This window comes from Anomaloglossus baeobatrachus, chromosome 1, assembly GCF_048569485.1.
Source record: "Anomaloglossus baeobatrachus isolate aAnoBae1 chromosome 1, aAnoBae1.hap1, whole genome shotgun sequence".
NCBI classification, from domain to species: domain Eukaryota; kingdom Metazoa; phylum Chordata; class Amphibia; order Anura; family Aromobatidae; genus Anomaloglossus; species Anomaloglossus baeobatrachus.
In genome coordinates, this window is record NC_134353.1 from 714,450,947 (window position 1) to 714,473,213 (window position 22,267).

A 22,267-nucleotide genomic window follows, 5' to 3' on the forward strand; every position below is an offset into this window, starting at 1 on the left:
CTGTTCTGGTATACATGTCCCCCATCCTGGGCCCAATCTTGGTATACATGTCCTCCATCCTGGACCTGTAGCGCCCCTGAGACCCTCAGGGCACTACAGGGAACTGCATCCCCTTGGGAATGCAGGACCTACCCCCTGGGACCTGGAGTATCAGTGCCTTTTCCACCAAAACACAATCTAAATCCTAGTTCTCTTCTCCACATTGGGCATAGAGGGTTAACCACGTAAGGGGATGGTCGCCATGGGAATGAGTCCCTGGGTATAGCCAGCCTGATGGGAGGGGTCAGTCAGTCGAAGAATAGTCTAGAGTAGGGAGCCCACAGGAGAGGTGTGCGGACATGCCTGAGCTGGGTCCATGTAACGGTGACCCCGGGGGCACAAAAGAGAGGTCGCCAGGACGGGTACTGAGATACCGCTGGGACCGGTGCCTGCACGGGGCACAGGGCCCTAGGTCAAGCACAAGTTTTAGACTGTTTGGCAAATACCTGCCCGATAAGGACACCTTCACGGACTTCACCAAAACAAATAATCCGGGGGCATCAGCAGTAAACTAGGATCAGTGTTCGGACAATTACCTCCCTGCAAGGTCCGCACTGCCCGCCGTACAGAGAAGGAAACTGTACCCGCAAAAGGGACAGTCAGGGTCCCCAAATGCTCCACGCTATGGGGACAGAGCAACCTGGGTCACTACATTGGCACGGTCTTCCGGGGACCTGAACCAGCAACCCCTGGTTCCACAGTGAGTAGAGACTGTTAAAGACAACCTGGTGTGGTCTCCATTATTGCCCCACTACATCTCCCAGGCACAGCCCTACCTGCAGAGGGCCTACCATCACAGCTGCCACTACCACCAGTCCTGGGAGTACCCACATTGAGCAGCGGCAGTTGTCCATCATTAACCGCAACCTGCAGGTGGCATCACATGACAAAAACTCTTATCTCCCCTGTAAATACCCCCTTAACAAAAGGGGCCCAGAGCACGGGATCGGGCAAGGCCACCAGAGTGACATTCCCATTTGTTACCTCCCGGGACAGAGTACCCCCTTCTATGGGTGCTACAGACCCCATCCTGCTTTATATGTCCCCCATTCTTGTATACATGTCTCCCATCCTGGGCCCCATCCTGATTTAATTGTCCCCATCCTGGTATATTTGTCTTCAATCCTGGTATATATGCTCCCATCCTGGTTTTCATCCTGGTATATATGTCTGCAGCTGGTAAAAAACCCCCTCAAATTCTACTCACAATACTTCACTCCAACAATACTTGGCGTCCTCCTCTGCAGCTGGCATAGAGGCCAGCAGGTGACATCGGCGCGCCACTGCCATGCGACACCAATGCCTGGCACGCTGATGTCAGCTGCTGGCCTCTAATTGGCTGGTGGCGAATATTGTGGTGCAGGGACCTGACAGTCTCTGCACCACAATACACTTCATCTGGATGTACATCCTTAGGCACACATTCATTTGAAGTAGGCACTGGGGTCGGTGGGACCCCAACAGCATGGGCCTGGTCGCCCTTCCATGCACTGCAAATGTGATCATTATATCCCTGGTTATCACTTAGAGGATAGGAAATAAGTTGCGGAGTGTTGAGGGTATGAGTGCTGTGACCCTCACCTATATTGAGAATGTGGCTCTAAAATAGTGTTCTTCCTCATGCCTCAATTCTCCCCACTGGTCAAAAAAAAATTCACTTAGCTCTGTGGATGATCCCTTGTGGCATCCCTTTCTTCTGCTTCCAGACAGAGATTTTCTAAATGATGGAGGCGGCATGCTGATGTCACCACATTGCATGCACCCGAGTCATAGAAAAATCGATGGGCAGAAAGCTGAAGACTGTTTACCCTGGTTCCGCTGCCATTTTCTACTGTATGCAATCAAGCTGTAGGAGTGCTGCCTGTCCGGCACACCACTAAACATGAGATTGCCCTTATTATATGCGCAGCACAACTAACAACGAGATTGTCATTATTATAAGCTCTGGTGCAAATGTTTTCTGAAGTTGATATTAGGTTTTGGGGACATTAAATGTCTCAGAACAGGGTCGATTTTAATAAATGACAATTGCGGTCCTAAAGTTTCTCTAATACGTGGATATACTGTATATTAGGTATAATCTTTCTTTATTGAGCAAAGAAAAAGAATAAACATCAAATCATACATGACTGGTTACAGAACAGTTAAGGGTACTTTCACACTACGTTTTTTTTTTTTAACATGCATCCTGAATGTTTTTTTAACGCAAAAACAGATCCAGTACAAATGCGTTTTCATTTCAATCGGTTGCGTGTGGTACAGTCAGGATCCAGTGACTTGCAGTATTTTAACTTTTTTCAAAAACTCTCTCTCTCTTTCTCTCCTACAGTGGCGTGTGCATTTGCAGGCTGGCAGGTCGAGTTCCACTGACTCCCGATCACATGACTCCACTGCCCGCTCATAAACTGCAAGTGAAAGGATCCTGTAAATAGCACGTGTGTTTGCCTGCGTTACACAAGATCCAGTCATATGCCGTTTGCGTTTTTTTCGATGTCCGTCAAAAGCATGTTAAAAAAAACGTAGTGTGAAAGTACCCTGAGCTGTTATCTTCCCAACTTATATAAATGCAAACAAATGCATGATAAATTTCACCAGTCCCAGATAGTTATACAATTCAACATGCAGCCACTACAATTTCTACATTTTTATGATTCATTCCACTGCGACACAGAGCGAATCAAGTCTAAACCTTTTGAAAGAACAGACTATAGAAAAGAATAAGACATCAAAGTAAAGTCTAAACATAAAGAGATAAGAAACAAGAAGAAGAAAGAAAAAAGGGGAAGACAAGGAGGGAAAAAATGGGGAGGGAAGGGAGGCTGGAAAAGGCAATGACAGATACTGTGCCAGCTCTGGGCCCTCTATTACAAAGTTATGGCCAACTCAAATCCCAAGTAGGTCCCGATAATCATTAGTGTCTTTGAAGAGAATCCATGACTGCCACACTTTCAGAAATTTCTCCTTGTCCCCATCAGCCTCTGCCGTTAGATCCTTCATATAATCGATAAATGCCAGTTCCTGTAACCACTCCTGGGCAGTATGGACTACTGTTGTACGCCAATGTCTTGGAATGATCAACCTCGCCGCTGTAAGGCAAAACCTCAACAAGTCGCCTTTCTGAGATTTAATGGATCCAGGGAGCATGGATAATAAGGATATTTGGGGGGAGGGTCGTATTGTCCCACTTGTAATTCTGGAGTATTTCCTAAAGACCATCTCCCAAAAAGGCTTACGTTTAGCACATTCCCACCAGATATGTGTCCTAGTACCACGACCCGATCCATAGTGTCATACCCCTCTGACACAATGGGGAAAATTCTATGAAGTGTCACTGGGCACCGCTACCACCTCGCTAGAATCTTGTAGTTCTTTTCTTTAGCATACCCGGCCGTAGACATTTTGTGTGTAAATAGAAATGCCTTTTGTTTTTCCTCATTCGTAAAGGACGTCTCCAGCTCTGCCTCCCAACTAGTAATAAAGTTTGGGTCTGAGTCCGCAAAGGGTGCCCCCTACTCAGAATTTTTAAAAAAGTGATATCAAATGAGAGGGTATGGTATCCTGAAGAAATAACCTCTCGTAGGGTGAGAGTGAAACCTCCATCAAAGGCCACGCCCCACCTTAACCGTACACTGACAAAAGAGTACATCTGTCTGTATTCGATCCATGACAATGTTTGGGAAGGATCCATGCTCTGCATATCTGAATATGACATAATATTAGCCCCCTGTAGCATACGATAGATTCGACAGTCATCTCCCACCTTCCAGCGCAAAAATGTCATTCGCAAAAAACCTGGTGGAAATTCTGGGTTTGAAAAAATCGGGAACAGCAATGAAAAGGGTCCAACTATGGAACCCCTCTGTTTCAGCATATCCCAAACCTATGGTATTCATGTTTACCCTGTCCCGGCTTCCCAACCACGGTAAGTGTTTCAGCGGCACCAAGGCACCCACCTGTACCAGAGCAACCCACTTTTTAGTGTCGGCATAAAAGTGCCAACCAAACATACGCACTATCAAAGCCGCCTGATGTTATCTACGAAGATTTGGCACCCCGGCGCCACCGGTAGAAGTAGAACGTGTGAGAATCTGATATTTAATCCTAGCTCTAGAGTGACCCCGAATAAATTTCAACAAAGCGGACCTGAGTGTCCGAAAGAAACTGTTAAATGGGAGTATTGGAACCGCCTGAACACATATAAAAAACAATGAAGTACGTCCATTTTAAATTTATTGATACGTCTGAACCAGGAAATAGGCTTTTTATGATATGCAAGAAAATCTTTCAGTGTGCGTGACATTAGCGTCTGATAATTCAATGAGTAGAGGAGTTCCAGGTTAGCAGGTAAAGAAATACCTAAATATTTTATTTCCGTATGCTGCCACTTGAAAGGGAAGTTGGCTGCGGCCAAAGCCACCTCCGAAGGGCTCAGAATAACACTCAGGGCCTCCAATTTTGAATAGTTTACCCTGAAATTACTCAGATCTCCAAACCTCTCGAACTCCACCATCCAAACATGGATATATATTGTTAAAATTTTTATTGATATTTATTATTGTTAGTTTTAATTTTCTTCCCCATTATTTTGATTAATAATCTCCCTATTAATGCACTCTGTCTGGGTCAATTTAGAAATATTAGAAATCCAAGAAAGGAGGGTTCTAGGATTTTTTTTTCTCATAAGTATAATTCTTTCTAATTTGCCAATATTATCAAAAGCAGATTTTTTTAAATCATTTGGGGAAATGGTGAAAATGGAAATAATTACTGACATCTACATTTTTAAAATGTGTAGCAGTTAAAATGGTATTTTCCGTACACTTCTTAGTAAAGAAAAACATTCTTAAATTGTGAAAAGTTTTTAGGTGTAACTGTTGCTTTAATTTTTATTTAATAAATCAATAATACACATGAAAATAAGCGGGTTTGTAATATATCTTATGAGATTTTCTTTCTCTGCCAGAATTGATCAGTCATTATCAAAATTCGCAATTCTGAGGTAAAATCTGTATTCAGTGAAGACTTTCCCATTACTGAGATAGGAGATGGCAGCTGTTACTGAGATATTGTGTAGATAGAAGAGGGGGAGGAGCTCTGCATCTAGCGCCTCCCTGTCTCTAGCTCCTCCCTCCTCTATCTACATAGACTCTCATCAGCACCAACTGACATCTCCTATCTTCGTAATGGGAAAAAGTCTTCACTGAAAACAAATTTAACCCCTTTACCACCCGACGATTTTCAGTTTTTCCTTTTTGTTATTTCCAATCCTTTTTCCAAGAGCCATATTTTTTTTTATTTTTCCATCAATAAAGCCGTATGAGGGCTTGTTTATTGTGGGACGAGTTATACTTTTGAATGACTCCATTCATTCTGCCCCATATTGTACTGGAAGACTGGAAAAAAATTCCAAGTCCGCTGAAATTACAAAAACAGTGCAATGGATTTTTAATTTAGCTCAGTCACAGCTTATTTTTTGCCAAAAGCTGTCCTGTTTTTGGTTTTGGCATTTTTTTGTTTCAAATGGATCCCTTGGCTTTGACGTGCATCCCTCCTTGCTGAAGAACATGTCTGCTAAATGATTGCATGGTTCCACTGAAGGTGCTGCAAATAATTTTCATTTTTTTCATCAGCATATTCTCTGCGTCTTGAGCTGACCTTTTTAATTATACCAATTTTGGGTAGATACAATGTTTTGTTTGCCTATTATTGCATTTTAAGACAATGTCACGTAATTCTTGCATCTTAATTTTTTTCTCACTTTGCCCTTTACCTACCTGATTATTTTATATTTTGATATATTGGGCATTTCTAAACAGGTGATACGAAATAAATGGGTTTTTATTTTATTTATTGTTTTATTTTCAATGGGGAAAAGGGGGCGTGAATTGAACTTTTTATATTTTTTCAGTTCTTTTTAAACTTTTTTTACTTTTTCTATTGATTTTACTGGTCCTCTTAGGGGACTTTATTACTGCACTGTTTGAACTCTTCTACTGATCAGAGCAGTGCTCTAGCATCTCTCTGATCAACTGAACTGCTGATCTCCTGTGAATGTCGGCGCTCTGCAGGAAATGAGTCATGACATTGACAGGGATCATCAGCTGATCCCCGTACTGTCATGACAACCCATTGGCGCCCTGTGATGATGGAAGGGAAGAGAGTGATCACCGCCAGAGCGTGTTGGATCACGCTGTCAGAGTTGATAGATCGATCTAAGGGGTGAACAGATGCAGGCGGATCAGAGATCCACCCGTGCCTGTTAGCTGCACATATCTGCTAAACAGATTAGCAGACATGTAGGGAATAATGCTGTCTTACCGAGTCAGCTAACATTAAAGGGAGGGAGACGACCTATGACGTATACAGTGGGTACAGAAAGTATTCAGACTCCTTTAAATTTTCACTCTTTGTTTCACTGTAGCCATTTGGTAAATTCAAAAAAGTTTTTTTGTCTCATTATTGTATACTCTGCACACCATCTTGACAGAAATAAATCCAAAAATGTAGAATTTTTTGCAAATTTATTAAACAAGAAAAACTGTAATATCATATGGCCAGTATTTAGACCCTTTGCTCAGTATTGAGTAGAAGCACGCTTTTGCGCTAGTACAGCCATGAGTCTTCTTGGGAATGATGCAACAAGTTTTTCACACCTGGATTTGGGGATCTTCTGCCATTCTTCCTTGCAGATCATCTCAAGTTCCGTCACGTTGGATGGTGATAGACAGCCATTTTCAGGTCTCTCCAGAGATGCTCATTTGGGTTTAGGTCAGGGCTCTAATTGGGCCAGTCAAGAATGGTCACAGAGTTGTTCTGAAGCCACTTCTTTGTTATTTTAGCTGTGTGTTGAGGGCCATTGTCTTGTTGGAAGGTAAACCTTCGGCCAAATCTGAGTTCCTGAGCACTCTGGAAAAGGTTTTCTTCCAGGATATCTCTGTACGTGGGTGCATTGATCTTTCCTTCAATTGCAACCAGTTGCCCTGTCCCTGCAGCTGAAAAACACCCCCATAGCATGATGCTGCCACCACCATGTTTCACTTTTGGGATTGTATTGGGCAGGTGATGAGCAGTGCCTGGTTTTCTTGACACATACCCTTAGAATTATCACCAAAATGTTATATCTTTGTCTCATCAGACCAGAGAATCTTATTTCGCATAGTCTGGTAGTCCTTCATGTGTTTTTTTGCAAATTCTATGCAGGCTTTCATATGTCTTGCACTTAGGAGAGGCTTCTGTTGCGCCACTCTGCTATAAAGGCCCGAATAGGGGAGGGCAGCAGTGATAGGAGAAAGGTCTACAAAGTCAACTATCCCCTTACTGCATCTCTGGAGCTCAGCCACAGTGATCTTGGTGTTCTTCTTTACCTCTCTCACTAAGGCTCTTCTCCCACGATTGCTCAGTTTGGCTGAACGGCCAGGTCTAGGAAGAGTTCTGGTGGTCTCAAACTTCTTCCATTTAAGGATTATGGAGGACACTATGCTCTTATGAACCTTGAGTACTGCAGAAATTCTTTTGCAACCTTGGCTAGATCTGTGCCTTGCCACAATTCTGTCTCTGAGCTCCTTGGGCAGTTCCTTTGACCTCATGATTCTCATTTGGTCCGACATTCACTGTGAGCTGTGAGATCTTATAAAGACAGGCGTGTGCCTTTCCAACTCAAGTCCTATCAGTTTAATTAAACACAGCTGTACTCCAATGAAGGAGTAGAACCATCTTAAGGAGGATCAAAAGGAAATGGACAGTGCGTGACTTAAATATGAGTGTCTGAGCAAAGGGACTGAATACTTATGACCATGTGATATTTCAGTTTTTATTGTTAAATAAATTTGCAAAAAGTTTTACATTTCTGTTTTTTCTATCAGGATAGAGTGCAGAGTGTACATTATTGAGAAAAAAAATGAACTTTTTTGAATTTACCAAAAGGCTGCAATGAAACAAAGAGTGGCAATTTAAAGGGGTCTGAAAACTTTAATGTTGCTTTATTTAATGCAATACGTTTCAAGGACCCAAAGTCCTCTTCCTGAGGCAAATGCCTTTAAATGTCCTTGAAATGTGTTACATTAAATAAAGGATAAAGATCAAACTGACGGCGCTTGCAAAGTGCTTCAATTTTCTTTTGATATTACATTGAATCCAGCCCGGAGATGGAGGAACTGAGCAGCAGTTGGTCTAAAGGCCCCGTCACACTAAAGGCCCCGTCACACTAAGCAACATCGCTAGCAACATCGCTGCTAACGAACAACTTTTGTGACGTTGCTAGCGATGTTGCTGTGTGTGACATCCAGCAACAACCTGGCCCCTGCTGGGAGGTCGTTGGTTGTTGCTGAATGTCCTGGGCCATTTTTTAGTTGTTGCTGTCCCGCTGTGAAGCACAGATCGCTGTGTGTGACAGTGAGACAGCAACAACTAAATGTGCAGGCAGCAGGAGCCGGCTTCTGCGGAGGCTGGTAACCAATGTAAACATCGGGTAACCAAGAAGCCCTGTCCTTGGTTACCCGATATTTACCTTTGTTACCAGCCTCAGCCGCTCTCACTGTCAGTGCCGGCTCCTGCTCTGTGCACATGTAGCTGCAGGACACATCGGGTTAATTAACCCGATGTGTGCTGTAGCTAGGAGAGCAGGGAGCCAGCGCTAAGCACTGTGCGCTGCTCCCTGCTCTGTGCACATTTAGCTGCAGCACACATCTGGTAATTAACCCGATGTGTGCTGTAACTAGGAGAGCAAGGAGCCAGCACTAAGCATTGTGCGCTGCTCCCTGCTCTGTGCACATGTAGCTGCAGCACACATTGGGTAATTAACCCGATGTGTGCTGTAACTAGGAGAGCAAGGAGCCAGCACTAAGCATTGTGCGCTGCTCCCTGCTCTGTGCACATGTTGCTGCAGCACACATCGGGTAATTAACCCGATGTGTGCTGTAACTAGGAGAGCAGGGAGCCAGCGCTCAGTGTGCGCTGCTCCCTGCTCTCTGCACGTGTAGCTCCGTGCGCTGGTAACCAAGGTAAATATCGTGTTGGTTACCCGATATTTACCTTAGTTACCAAGCGCAGCATCTTCCACGCGGCGCTGGGGGCTGGTCACTGGTTGCTGGTGAGCTCACCAGCAACTCGTGTAGCCACGCTGCAGCGATCCCTGCCAGGTCAGGTTGCTGGTGGGATCGCTGGAGCGTCGCAGTGTGACATCTCACCAGCAACCTCCTAGCAACTTACCAGCGATCCCTATCGTTGTTGGGATCGCTGGTAAGTTGCTTAGTGTGACTGGACCTTAAGCAACATCGCTAGCAACATCGCTGCTAACGAACAACTTTTGTGACGTTGCTAGCGATGTTGCTGTGTGTGACATCCAGCAACAACCTGGCCCCTGCTGTGAGGTCGTTGGTTGTTGCTGAATGTCCTGGGCCATTTTTTAGTTGTTGCTGTCCCGCTGTGAAGCACAGATCGCTGTGTGTGACAGCGAGACAGTAACAACTAAATGTGCAGGCTGCAGGAGCCGGCTTCTGCGGAGGCTGGTAACCACAGTAAATATCGGGTAACCAAGAAGCCCTGTCCTTGGTTACCCGATATTTACCTTCGTTACCAGCCTCCGCCGCTCTCACTGTCAGTGCCGGCTTCTGCTCTGTGCACATGTAGCTGCAGGACACATCGGGTTAATTAACCCGATGTGTGCTGTAGCTAGGAGAGCAGGGAGCCAGCGCTAAGCATTGTGTGCTGCTCCCTGCTCTGTGCACATTTAGCTGCAGTACACATCGGGTAATTAACCCGATGTGTGCTGTAACTAGGAGAGCAGGGAGCCAGCGCTCAGTGTGCGCTGCTCCCTGTTCTCTGCACGTGTAGCTCTGTGCGCCGGTAACCAAGGTAAATATCGGGTTGGTTACCCGATATTTACCTTAGTTACCAAGCGCAGCATCTTCCACGCGGCGCTGGGGGCTGGTCACTGGTTGCTGGTGAGCTCACCAGCAACTCGTGTAGCCACGCTCCAGCGATCCCTGCCAGGTCAGGTTGTTGGTGGGATCGCTGGAGCGTCGCAGTGTGACATCTCACCAGCAACCTCCTAGCAACTTACCAGCGATCCCTATCGTTGTTGGGATCGCTGGTAAGTTGCTTAGTGTGACTGGACCTTAAGTCCCGCTTGTAACATAGTTGTTCCTGCTACACAACTAATCCAGGTGAGTTTTCCCAAGAAGGTTATCCCTTTGTTTCCAAGTGAACTGATTCACCGATTGGAGCATTGGAGTGTTTTGTATTTGTTCTGGGTAGTGACATTATTGTGCTAAATTCAAGTCACTTCTTGATGACTGTGTCACAGTGTTCTGTTGTATAACCAATCAGTTGGAAAATGTTCTTCTCCTGATTGAAAACTTTCAACAATGAGATGCCTTTGCTGTGTTGAAAGTTGTTTATGTACCATGACACTTGCTGTAAAATGCAAGGAAATTCCTACTAGAACAGCTAAATATGATATGGAGTTAGTCAGAATCACTGTAAGTGATGGCAGCTGTGTACTGATAACTATTTATCAAACAGTTGGTGAGAAATTAATGTCAATAGCACCTTTAGAAACATATTTACTTAGAAAATTGGTGACATGTTGAATACTTATTTACTTTATTTTACTTGCTGTATGTTGGCTAATTCTGAACACTAAAAAAAAAAAACCTATAAAACGTGAGTGATCAAGCCAAATAAAAGTATATAATCTTTATTGAAAATCATTAAAACCAACATATAGAACAAACAATGATGAGGACACATTCAATTAACCTCAGGTAAACAGGAATATACAAGCAATAAATAGCAAATATGCATACTGGCCGTGTGTCAGAAAGGCATAAAATAGTGCACAAAAAAAAAAAAAAAAAATAAAAAAAACTGTCAAGTTTCTTGGGGAACCGAGAGTCTTTGGGTAGATACGAAATGTCCCAAAGAACACCTATGAAATAGGACTACATTGAATACAAGCTGAACAGAGCTTAGTCCTTCACTAAAGACTAGATGTATGAGATCCGCATTCCCATTACCGCAACACGTGGCATATATCAAGGGAAACCGAGAAAGCATATGTCTATGATATTGACAGGATTATAATCCTATAAGATGTAAGCGTGATGGTTATAAAAAAACATAGAAAAAACAAGTGGTATAACCACAAAGTGTTTCCCAAATGCCTACAGTCCCAAGGGGGAGGGGCAGGATCTCAACCACACATATGGAGATGAAGACAGAAACCGACACAAAAGCAAGTGCCAAAATGACACTTTAGCAACAGGGCTAGACTAAGGAAGTACTATTCCCAGTGTTATAATACATAAAGAGGATTATAACAGACAAAGAAGGCGGCATGGCCTGCAATACCAACAGTGTTTGCACCTTACAAAGGCACAAAACCAGCCATAACCTATTATATTCTACCCTCAGGTTAACATCCTTTTTGGTGTGTGTCATTGTGGGCTGATAACCCAGTGTTTTAGGTGGGTCTTTATGGCTGGTTTTGTGCCTTTGTAAGGTGCAAACACTGTTGGTATTGCAGGCCATGCCGCCTTCTTTGTCTGTTATAATCCTCTTTATGTATTATAACACTGGGAATAGTACTTCCTTAGTCTAGCCCTGTTGCTAAAGTGTCATTTTGGCACTTGCTTTTGTGTCGGTTTCTGTCTTCATCTCCATATGTGTGGTTGAGATCCTGTCCCTCCCTTTTGGGACTGTAGGCATTTGGGAAACACTTTGTGGTTATACCACTTGTTTTTTCTATGTTTTTTTATAACCATCACGCTTACATCTTATAGGATTATAATCCTGTCAATATCATAGACATATGCTTTCTCGGTTTCCCTTGATATATGCCACGTGTTGCGGTAATGGGAATGCGGATCTCATACATCTAGTCTTTAGTGAAGGACTAAGCTCTGTTCAGCTTGTATTCAATGTAGTCCTATTTCATAGGTGTTCTTTGGGACATTTCGTATCTACCCAAAGACTCTCGGTTCCCCAAGAAACTTGACAGTTTTTTTTATTTATTTTTTTTTTTTTTGTGCACTATTTTATGCCTTTCTGACACACGGCCAGTATGCATATTTGCTATTTATTGCTTGTATATTCCTGTTTACCTGAGGTTAATTGAATGTGTCCTCATCATTGTTTGTTCTATATGTTGGTTTTAATGATTTTCAATAAAGATTATATACTTTTATTTGGCTTGATCACTCACGTTTTATAGGTTTTTATTATTGAATGAGTGTAGCTATCTTTACCCTTTGGTCATTTAATTGGTTCTCATTCTTTTTAATTCTGAACACAACCACATCCCCAATTATAAAGGGGTGTTCAATCCGATTTTTATGTTAGTATTATTTTGTGGTTTTTTTTTTCATTTAATCCTTAAAAGGATTTTCACTTTGTTTCTCATTAGATTTGCATAGATTATTGGTGACATTAAATGTGGAAAATGTTCTGAAATTATTATTCTTGGTATGATATAATTTTTTCATGTGACAAAAACTTGCCATTTTAATAAGATATGTAGAGATTTTATATCCACTGTATATATAGAATTTCCCTATGACATCTGCAATAATGGTATATAAGTGGAAGTTTTTTAATGCATCATATGTTCCTGTTGAAATTAATGTATAAAATTTGAGTAAACATTCACATTAGTGCTTCTTAGGCTGGAGTCACATTAGCGTATGGCATCCGATGCGAGAGCAACGGATGCGATATGGTAATGACCCCTGGCTCGGGCTCTGCTGCGAGTGTGAGCTGAGTGTCACGTGACTGTGACCCGATCTTGCGATCGGGTCACAGCTGCGCATGGAGGGGGGCGGGCGCTGCAGAGGAGAGGGAGGCCTTAATCTCCCCAACTCCTCTGTTGTCAGCCTGTGCGTATATCGCACTGCACTTGGCTAACATCTGAGTGCAGTCCGATGTTTCTCTTGCACCCATACACTTGAATAGGTGCGAGTGATACGGCTCTCACAGACAATCGCAGCATGCTGCGAATTTTTCCTCAATCCGTTTACGGCTGGGGAAAAACTTGCAGATCTGAGCTGTAGCATTGTCTTACATGGGGCCAAGTGCAATGCGAGATTTTCTCACATTACACTCGTGCGAGTCATACGCAAGTGTGACTCCAGCCTAAGTCAGTGTATATACTACAGAAAATAATTCTCAAAATATAGAAGGACTAGCTGTTTATTTGATACAGATTTCTCTACTGTTAATTCATTTAGTTTATTAACTGATACAAATGAAGTATTAAAATTTCTATATTTTAAAGAAGTTTTAGTTTTCATCATTTTTTTTCCAAAATTTGCCTAAAATGTTTTCACAGTACTGTGTATTTGTATATATACGAGTACGGAGCACGATGCATAGAGTCTCAGTTCTCCAGACTAGAAGATTTTAACTGTGCATGGTTCATGAATCGTGGTCTGTACACGGTTTGTAAGACATAGATATGTAAATCTGGCCTTAGGCTACATTTATACTAGCCGACTGTGTCCGTTAAATGTTAATAGCTCGTTTAGACAGGCCTGCTGTGCTTCCATGTGCACAGAACAATCATTGATAAGATCATTCTTTGCGCACAGAATATAGTATAGAAAGCTTCAAAATCATTTCACCTGATGAATGAGCTTTTTGCTTATTTGCCGGTTGATCTGTGGACTGTTTAGACTGAGCGATTAGGAAAAGAATGTTCATATTACCTCTCATACTCAATTACTGGCCACTATAAATCCATCCTTATGGGAATATTTTGATAAAAGGTAGAAAGGATATGTAACTAAATTCAGGGCAATTACTAAAATATTGCTATGAAATAGCCCATGTGCATTGGAAGCTGATAGAGCAGCCTGGGGCTTTAGATTCACCTGGTCAGAGGAGGCTGTGGCGGTCTAGAAGTAACTTTAGAACTCTCCTAATTACTAATCAGTGAGGAATGTTAACAAGTTTCCAGTTGCGTTGAAAATGTCATGAGATGATGTGAACATGGTTATGTTACCCCATATAAATTCTCTAAAAACTAGTAAATGCAAGATCCATAGAACGTGAGGGGTGTATGTCATTGGAATAAGTGCTAGTTCATACAAAATCTGAGAATCACTCTTAGTAAATTAAATAATTTTCAGTATCTTAAAAATAAGAAAGCTGTAATGCAAATTGAAAAATAGAGGCATCATGTACAGTTAGGTCCAGAAATATTTGGACAGTGACACAATTTTCGCGAGTTGGGCTCTGCATGCCACCACATTGGATTTGAAATGAAATCTTTACAACAGAATTCAAGTGCAGATTGTAACGTTTAATTTGAAGGTTTGAACAAAAATATCTGATAGAAATTGTAGGAATTGTACACATTTCTTTACAAACACTCCACATTTTAGAAGGTCAAAAGTAATTGGACAAATAAACCAAACCCAAACAAAATATTTTTATTTTCAATATTTTGTTGCGAATCCTTTGGAGGCAATCACTGCCTTAAGTCTGGAACCCATGGAAATCACCAAACGCTGGGTTTCCTCCATCTTAATGCTTTGCTAGGCCTTTACAGCCGCAGCCTTCAGGTCTTGCTTGTTTGTGGGTCTTTCCGTCTTAAGTCTGGATTTGAGCAAGTGAAATGCATGCTCAATTGGGTTAAGATCTGGTGATTGACTTGGCCATTGCAGAATGTTCCACTTTTTTGCACTCATGAACTCCTGGGTAGCTTTGGCTGTATGCTTGGGGTCATTGTCCATCTGTACTATGAAGCGCCGTCCGATCAACTTTGCAGCATTTGGCTGAATCTGGGCTGAAAGTATATCCCGGTACACTTCAGAATTCATCCGGCTACTCTTGTCTGCTGTTATGTCATCAATAAACACAAGTGACCCAGTGCCATTGAAAGCCATGCATGCCCATGCCATCACGTTGCCTCCACCATGTTTTACAGAGGACGTGGTGTGCCTTGGATCATGTGCCGTTCCCTTTCTTCTCCAAACTTTTTTCTTCCCATCATTCTGGTACAGGTTGATCTTTGTCTCATCTGTCCATAGAATACTTTTCCAGAACTGAGCTGGCTTCATGAGGTGTTTTTCAGCAAATTTAACTCTGGCCTGTCTATTTTTGGAATTGATGAATGGTTTGCATCTAGATGTGAACCCTTTGTATTTACTTTCATGGAGTCTTCTCTTTACTGTTGACTTAGAGACAGATACACCTACTTCACTGAGAGTGTTCTGGACTTCAGTTGATGTTGTGAACGGGTTCTTCTTCACCAAAGAAAGTATGCGGCGATCATCCACCACTGTTGTCATCCGTGGACGCCCAGGCCTTTTTGAGTTCCCAAGCTCACCAGTTAATTCCTTTTTTCTCAGAATATACCCGACTGTTGATTTTGCTACTCCAAGCATGTCTGCTATCTCTCTGATGTTTTTTTTCTTTTTTTTCAGCCTCAGGATGTTCTGCTTCACCTCAATTGAGAGTTCCTTAGACCGCATGTTGTCTGGTCACAACAACAACTTCCAAATGCAAAACCACACACCTGTAATCAACCCCAGACCTTTTAACTACTTCATTGATTACAGGTTAACAAGGGAGACGCCTTCAGAGTTAACTGCAGCCCTTAGAGTCCCCTGTCCAATTACTTTTGGTCCCTTGAAAAAGAGGAGGCTATGCATTACAGAGCTATGATTCCTAAACCCTTTCTCCGATTTGGATGTGAAAACTCTCATATTGCAGCTGGGAGTGTGCACTTTCAGCCCATATTATATATATAATTGTATTTCTGAACATGTTTTTGTAAACAGCTAAAATAACAAAACTTGTGTCACTGTCCAAATATTTCTGGCCCTGACTGTACATCCATTTCATAAGATGCCAAAAGTAATACTTGAGGTGGAGGTGTCACCATCACCAAATGATTCAAATAAATACTGATTTTTGTTCCAGATAGAGAACTGTTTGTTTCAAACTAAAAACTATTTCTATATAGTCTATGCCAGCTGTACATCATATTCTAGACATTTAAGAACAGAACATTTCAACTTTTGCCTGTGCAAGGACATTGATGAAAGGCCAACAAACAGCACTGATGGGGAGATGAATTCACCAATGTAATTTGTTTGAATGTTCCTTGCAGTATGATTAAATGGAATGCAACTGTAAACATAATACATTATTTCAATAAGATTTGCTCTTATAAACATATTTTAAAACTTGTTGGTGCTTTTGATGTGGACACTGTGAGAATTCAGAAGTCTGCAGTCAAATAGAGTGACACAGAATGTTTGCAGAGCAGCGTCGGTCTGGCGTGCCGGGGTAGCGGGGAAACCCCCGGTAGGCCCTGACCTTGTCTTCAATCTAAGCTGTCTCCGGCAGCCTGCAGGGGCCCCCGCCGGGTGTATTAAAATGACCTGTGGCCGCAGCTCCTTTGACCATAGGGCCGCCGCAGGTGATGATACTGCATGTAGCAGTCAGATTATGTCATAATCTGACTTCTACATACACATCCCGACAGTCATTTTAATACACCCGGCGGGGACCCCTGCAGGCTGCCGTAGCTACAGGGGGAGCTATAGGGGGCAGAAGGGGCGGTCATGACGTGGAGAGCTTATGAGCTCGGAACGCGGCAGGGGTAGAATAGAAAGCTCCTTCCGAGAAGAAAATGCATTCAGTGGTTTAGCAGCCAGAACCTGCGATGATGTCATGCCCATGTGACTGTGTGGAAGGAGCCAAGCTGGAGCTGCCAAAGGAAATGTGCCTGCCGGTAGTGAGAGATGAGGGGTGCTTGGGGGGAAAGTGCAGAGTGAGTGGCATATGAGGGTCCAGACTGTGACAGAGGGGTGTTAAGTGATACAGGGTGTGTTTATTATAGGGTTCTTTCAGTGTGTTTGAGAGGGGGGTAATTTGGGGTACAGCCAGTCTGTCTGAGATATGCAGGGCATGAGGGTGCTGGGTGTGTGTGATTTGGGGGTGCAGAATGTGTGCATTACTCCCTGCTGCGTGATATGAGTGAAGTCCACACAGTAATCATATATATCAGTAGGGATTAGGGAAAGAGGGATAGCAGCAGTCAGAGCATGGGATGGGATTGGGAAGCTTTCCTATGTTCTGTTATCTGTCTTGTCCTCAGCTCCCCAGCTCTCAGCTTTCCCATTTTCTGAAGCGCTGCAGAATATGTTAGCGCTATATAAAAATAGAGATTTGATTTGATCATGGGAAAGCTGGGTACTGAGGAGAAGCTGGCTATCAGAACATAGAAAAGCTGGGTGCTGAGGGAAAGAGCCGAGTGTCAGAGTAATTATTCTGTACCCCCAGTGTCAGTGTCATTATCCTGTATCCGCAGTGTCAGCGTCCTGTACCCCTCAGTGTCAGTATCCTGTACCCCCAGTGTCAGTGTCCTTATCCTGTACCCCCAGTGTCATTATCCTGTATCCCCAGTGTCAGCGTCATTATCCTGTACCCCCAGTGTTATTATCCTTTACCCCCAGTGTCAGCGTCATTATCATGTACCCTGAGTGTCAGTGTCATTATCCTGTACCCTGAGTGTCAGTGTCATTATCCTGTACCCCCAGTGTCAGTGTCATTATCCTGTGCCCCCAGTGCCAGTGTCATTATCCTGTACCCCCAGTGTCAGTGTCATTATCCTGTACCCCCAGTGCCAGTGTCATTATCCTGTACCCCCAGTGTCAGTGTCATTATCCTGTACCCCCAGTGTCAGTGTCATTATCCTGTACCCCCAGTGTCAGTGTCATTATCCTGTACCCCCAGTGTCAGTGCCATTATCCTGTACCGCCAGTGTCAGTATTATTATCTTAGGCTATATATAACTACTCTTCAGGAGGGCCTCTATTTGTGATGATAGTACCGGAGGGGCCTCAATATAAATACATGTAAAAAAAAATAACCACAGTGTACCCCCAGTGTCAGTGTCAGTGTCCTGTAACCCTCAGTGTCAGTATCCTGTACCCCCAGTGTCAGTGTCATTATCCTGTACCCTCAGTGTCAGTGTCATTATCCTGTACCCCCAGTGTCATTGTCCTACACCCCCAGTCTATGAGACTTCCCCATTACTAATCTAAAAGTGCAAAGAAATGAACAGAAATGCAGATTTGGTGCAGGAATATAGTCTATAAATTTCAGCACCAAATCTGCATCTCTTGGAAAAAAAATGGTTTTGACGCAGTTTTGGTGCTGTGTTCTGCCAGGAAGTGCAAATTTGGTGCTGATATGTCTGCGCCAGTTTTCTGCATCAAAATTGCATCTCCTGGCAGAAAACTACACCAAATTGGTGACAAAACAGTTTTTGTGCAATTTTTTTGCCATGAGAAACAGATTTGGTGCTGAAATGTATACACCAACTTCCTGCACCTAGTCTGCATCTCCTGACAGTAGGTGCAGATTAGGTGCAGGAATATGGTGTATAAATTTAAGAACAAAATCTGCATATCGTAGCAAAACAAAGTGGTTTTCTACCAGGAGATGCAGGATGCAGGTCTGTGAATTGAATGAACTCATTGAGTTCACCTAAGGTAAGTCTACCTGTGGTCACAGCTGGTGTATCATGGGAACCTCTAGCTGTGAATACAAATAAACTGAGTGACATCACTGCTCATCGCTTCGGCTCAGTCAGTCTCTGCCTGAAGCCACAGTGTGTTGACATGTTCTGTGCCCACGTGTTGTGACTTCAGTATGTACAGTATGTAGCTGTCATGGGGACGAGATGACTTGACAGAGACACTTAGGCTGGCCCTCAGACTGGGGACCCTGCTCTGTCCCATATCTCAGAGGTACTCTTGATGGTAGAGAGGTCTCCGCCACCAGTGTGACCCTAACTCCTGTCCAAGCCCTTGTGTATCTCCCCCTCCCTCACCCAAGGCGTGAGCCGGGACCGTAATAACAAACCCCACAACTAAATACGAACAGGGGAAAACCCAAAACTTGTACACATTGCTGTCAAACACAAAGAAGTGACAATACGTGCACAGGGGAAAATAACATAAAAGGGAAGACAAAAAGTGACAACCAGGAAACTTCTACACCACACAGTAAGCACACCACAGATCCCCAACAGATTAGATCACCACAATAAGACCAGAATTGCTGCACAAGCTGGAGCTATTATCAGCACTGAACAGCAGAGTCCAGTACCTTATATAGGTAGGAGATTGCTGTGAATTAGCAACCTGAGCTCCTGGCAGAATTCCCCAGGTCAGCAGGCATTAATTCTTGCAGTACTGAGGAACAGTAGGAGAACAGTAGAAGTACTAAAAAGAGACAATAAAAGATGAGAAATGGGTGATTTCCAGAGATGAGATGAAAAATCAATAGACTAGGCTATAACGGATAATGGATTGAGAAATTGAAGGAACTGTAAAATTTGGTGGAGGAAACCTGATGATATGGGGGTGTTTATCAGCCAAAGGTGCTTGACTAGGATCAATGGTGTTCTGAATGCTGAGTTATTTGTGAGTATCCTACATGATGAGTTACTTTGTACACTAGAGTACTATAGGTATGAAGAGGATGACAGTGGTTCAGCAGGACAGCGATGTTGCACAGCACAGCTTTTAGCTTTCCAGTTGCAGAAGAAAGTTCACAGAGCAGATTACATGGGATAACAAACTCTTTACTTCTGAGAGAACATGAGGTAATGATAAGCACAGTCATACAGCATTTTATCAGGAAGAGAAAGTGAAACCAGAAGGAAACAAAAGACTTTTTACAATACAGTGAGTAAGGAAACTTTACACAATATCGCCATCTACTGTTTGATCAGCATAAAGTCCTCCTTCACATATATACAAAGAAGTCCTTGTCTGTTGTATATGCCAACAAGCGGCCCCCTACATAGCCTGCTATATACATTATGAGCCTCACATATCTTCCTATATACATTATGAGCTCCACATAGCCTCCTTATATACATTATGAACCCCCTATAGCCTCCTAAAAATAGAATGAGCCCCAATATAGCGCACAGTATACATGATGATGTGATGCCACCGTGTCTGCTGCCCCACATGCTTACTGGTGGAAGACTGAGCCAGCAGCACCATCCTCTATCATTGTATTCACCCTATATGCATTCTGAGGATGCAGATAACAGGTATATCAGAATGAGCTATGTATGGTCCAGCCATAATTATAATAAATAGAGAGTTTTCAGATAAAGCTACATGATCCAGTCATCAACCAGTATCTGCCTAAGTGCAGTTACCATGTGGCTGACCCTTATCTGGGCCTTAGGTAGGGAATGGATGGGATGAACACTTAGTCAACTCTACTAAGTACTACAGATTACACAGGGAACACACATAGGTGAAAGTATACGAACAACTTATCTACAGGAAGACTCTGGGAGAGGTACAGCAACAAACAATGTTTCTTCAGATGAATACAAGCCATCTGCTTGCATCCAGGTTCTGTATAGGAATATAACTCTCTCAGCAAACAACAAGGGGAAATGTGGGTATTTAAAGACACAAGGGGAAGTGATGATGATTAGCAGCTGAAATGTGAGGATATTGGCAGGGTCCTAAAAGGAAAGGGATTAACCTCAAGCAGAGAAAATACATACAGTCATATGAAAAGTTTGGGCACACCTATTAATGTTAACCTTTTTTCTTTATAACAATTTGGGTTTTTGCAACAGCTATTTCAGTTTCATATATCTAATAATTGATGGACTCAGTAATATTTATGGATTGAAATGAGGTTTATTCTACTAACAGAAAATGTGCAATCCGCATTTAAACAAAATTTGACCGATGCAAAAGTATGGGCACCCTTATCAATTTCTTGATTTGAACACTCCTAACTACTTTTTACTGACTTACTAAACCACTAAATTGGTTTTGTAACCTAATTGAGCTTTGAACTTCATAGGCAGGTGTATCCAATCATGAGAAAAGGTATTTAAGGTGGCCACTTGCAAGTTGTTCTCCTATTTGAATCTCCTATGAAGAATGGCATCATGGGCTCCTCAAAACAAATGATCTGAAAACAAAGATTATTCAACATAGTTGTTCAAGTTGTCTCAGAGATTTAAGGCCCAGTCACACTAAGCAACTTACCAGCGATCCCAACAACGATAGGGATCGCTGGTAAGTTGCTAGGAGGTTGCTGGTGAGATGTCACACTGCGACGCTCCAGCGATCCCACCAGCAACCTGACCTGGCAGGGATCGCTGGAGCGTCGCTACACGAGTTGCTGGTGAGCTCACCAGCAACCAGTGACCAGCCCCCAGTCTCCTAGTTACAGCACACATCGGGTTAATTACCTGATGTGTGCTGCAGCTAAATGTGCACAGAGCAGGGAGCAGCGCACAATGCTTAGCGCTGGCTCCTTGCTCTCCTAGTTACAGCACACATCGGGTTAATTAACCCGATGTGTCCTGCAGCTACATGTGCACAGAGCAGGAGCCGGCACTGACAGTGAGAGCGGCGGAGGCTGGTAACCAATGTAAATATCGGGTAACCAAGGACAGGGCTTCTTGGTTACCCGATATTTACATTGGTTACCAGCCTCCGCAGAAGCCGGCTCCTGCTGCCTGCATATTTAGTTGTTGCTGTTTCGCTGTCACACACAGCGATCTGTGCTTCACAGCGGGACAGCAACAACTAAAAAATGGCCCAGGACATTCAGCAACAACCAACGACCTCACAGCAGGGGCCAGGTTGTTGCTGGATGTCACACACAGCAACATCGCTAGCAACGTCACAAAAGTTGTTCGTTAGCAGCGATGTTGCTAGCGATGTTGCTTAGTGTGACGGGGCCTTTAAACTATCAGTTTTCACTGTGAGGAACAAAGTAAGGAAATGGAAGAACACAGGTACAGTTCTTGTTAAGCCCAGAAGTGAATGTAAAAATGTGTCGTTGCTTACCAGTAATAAACAGCAAAGCAAAATTGGTACTATACAGTTGTGGTCACAATTTAAAATGTAACTTTTAATATCCAAGTTAAAAATATACCACACAACATAAATGGTTGTAAAACCAACCAAAAAATATGGAGCTAATGTTAGGCTCCTCTTATTACCCAGTTTAGGACACTATATACCCGGTAGGAACCACCCCACCGTGGTAACAGTAGTTGAGACAAGAATATGGAACTGTCTCATATGTAATGTACACAATTAGTAATCCACAGCATTAGATAATCATAACACAGGTCTCACTGTGATAAATGAAGCAAAAATCGGTTGTCCAGTAGCAGGGGGGGGGGCACCAAATCAGCCTCACAATACCCCTTAGC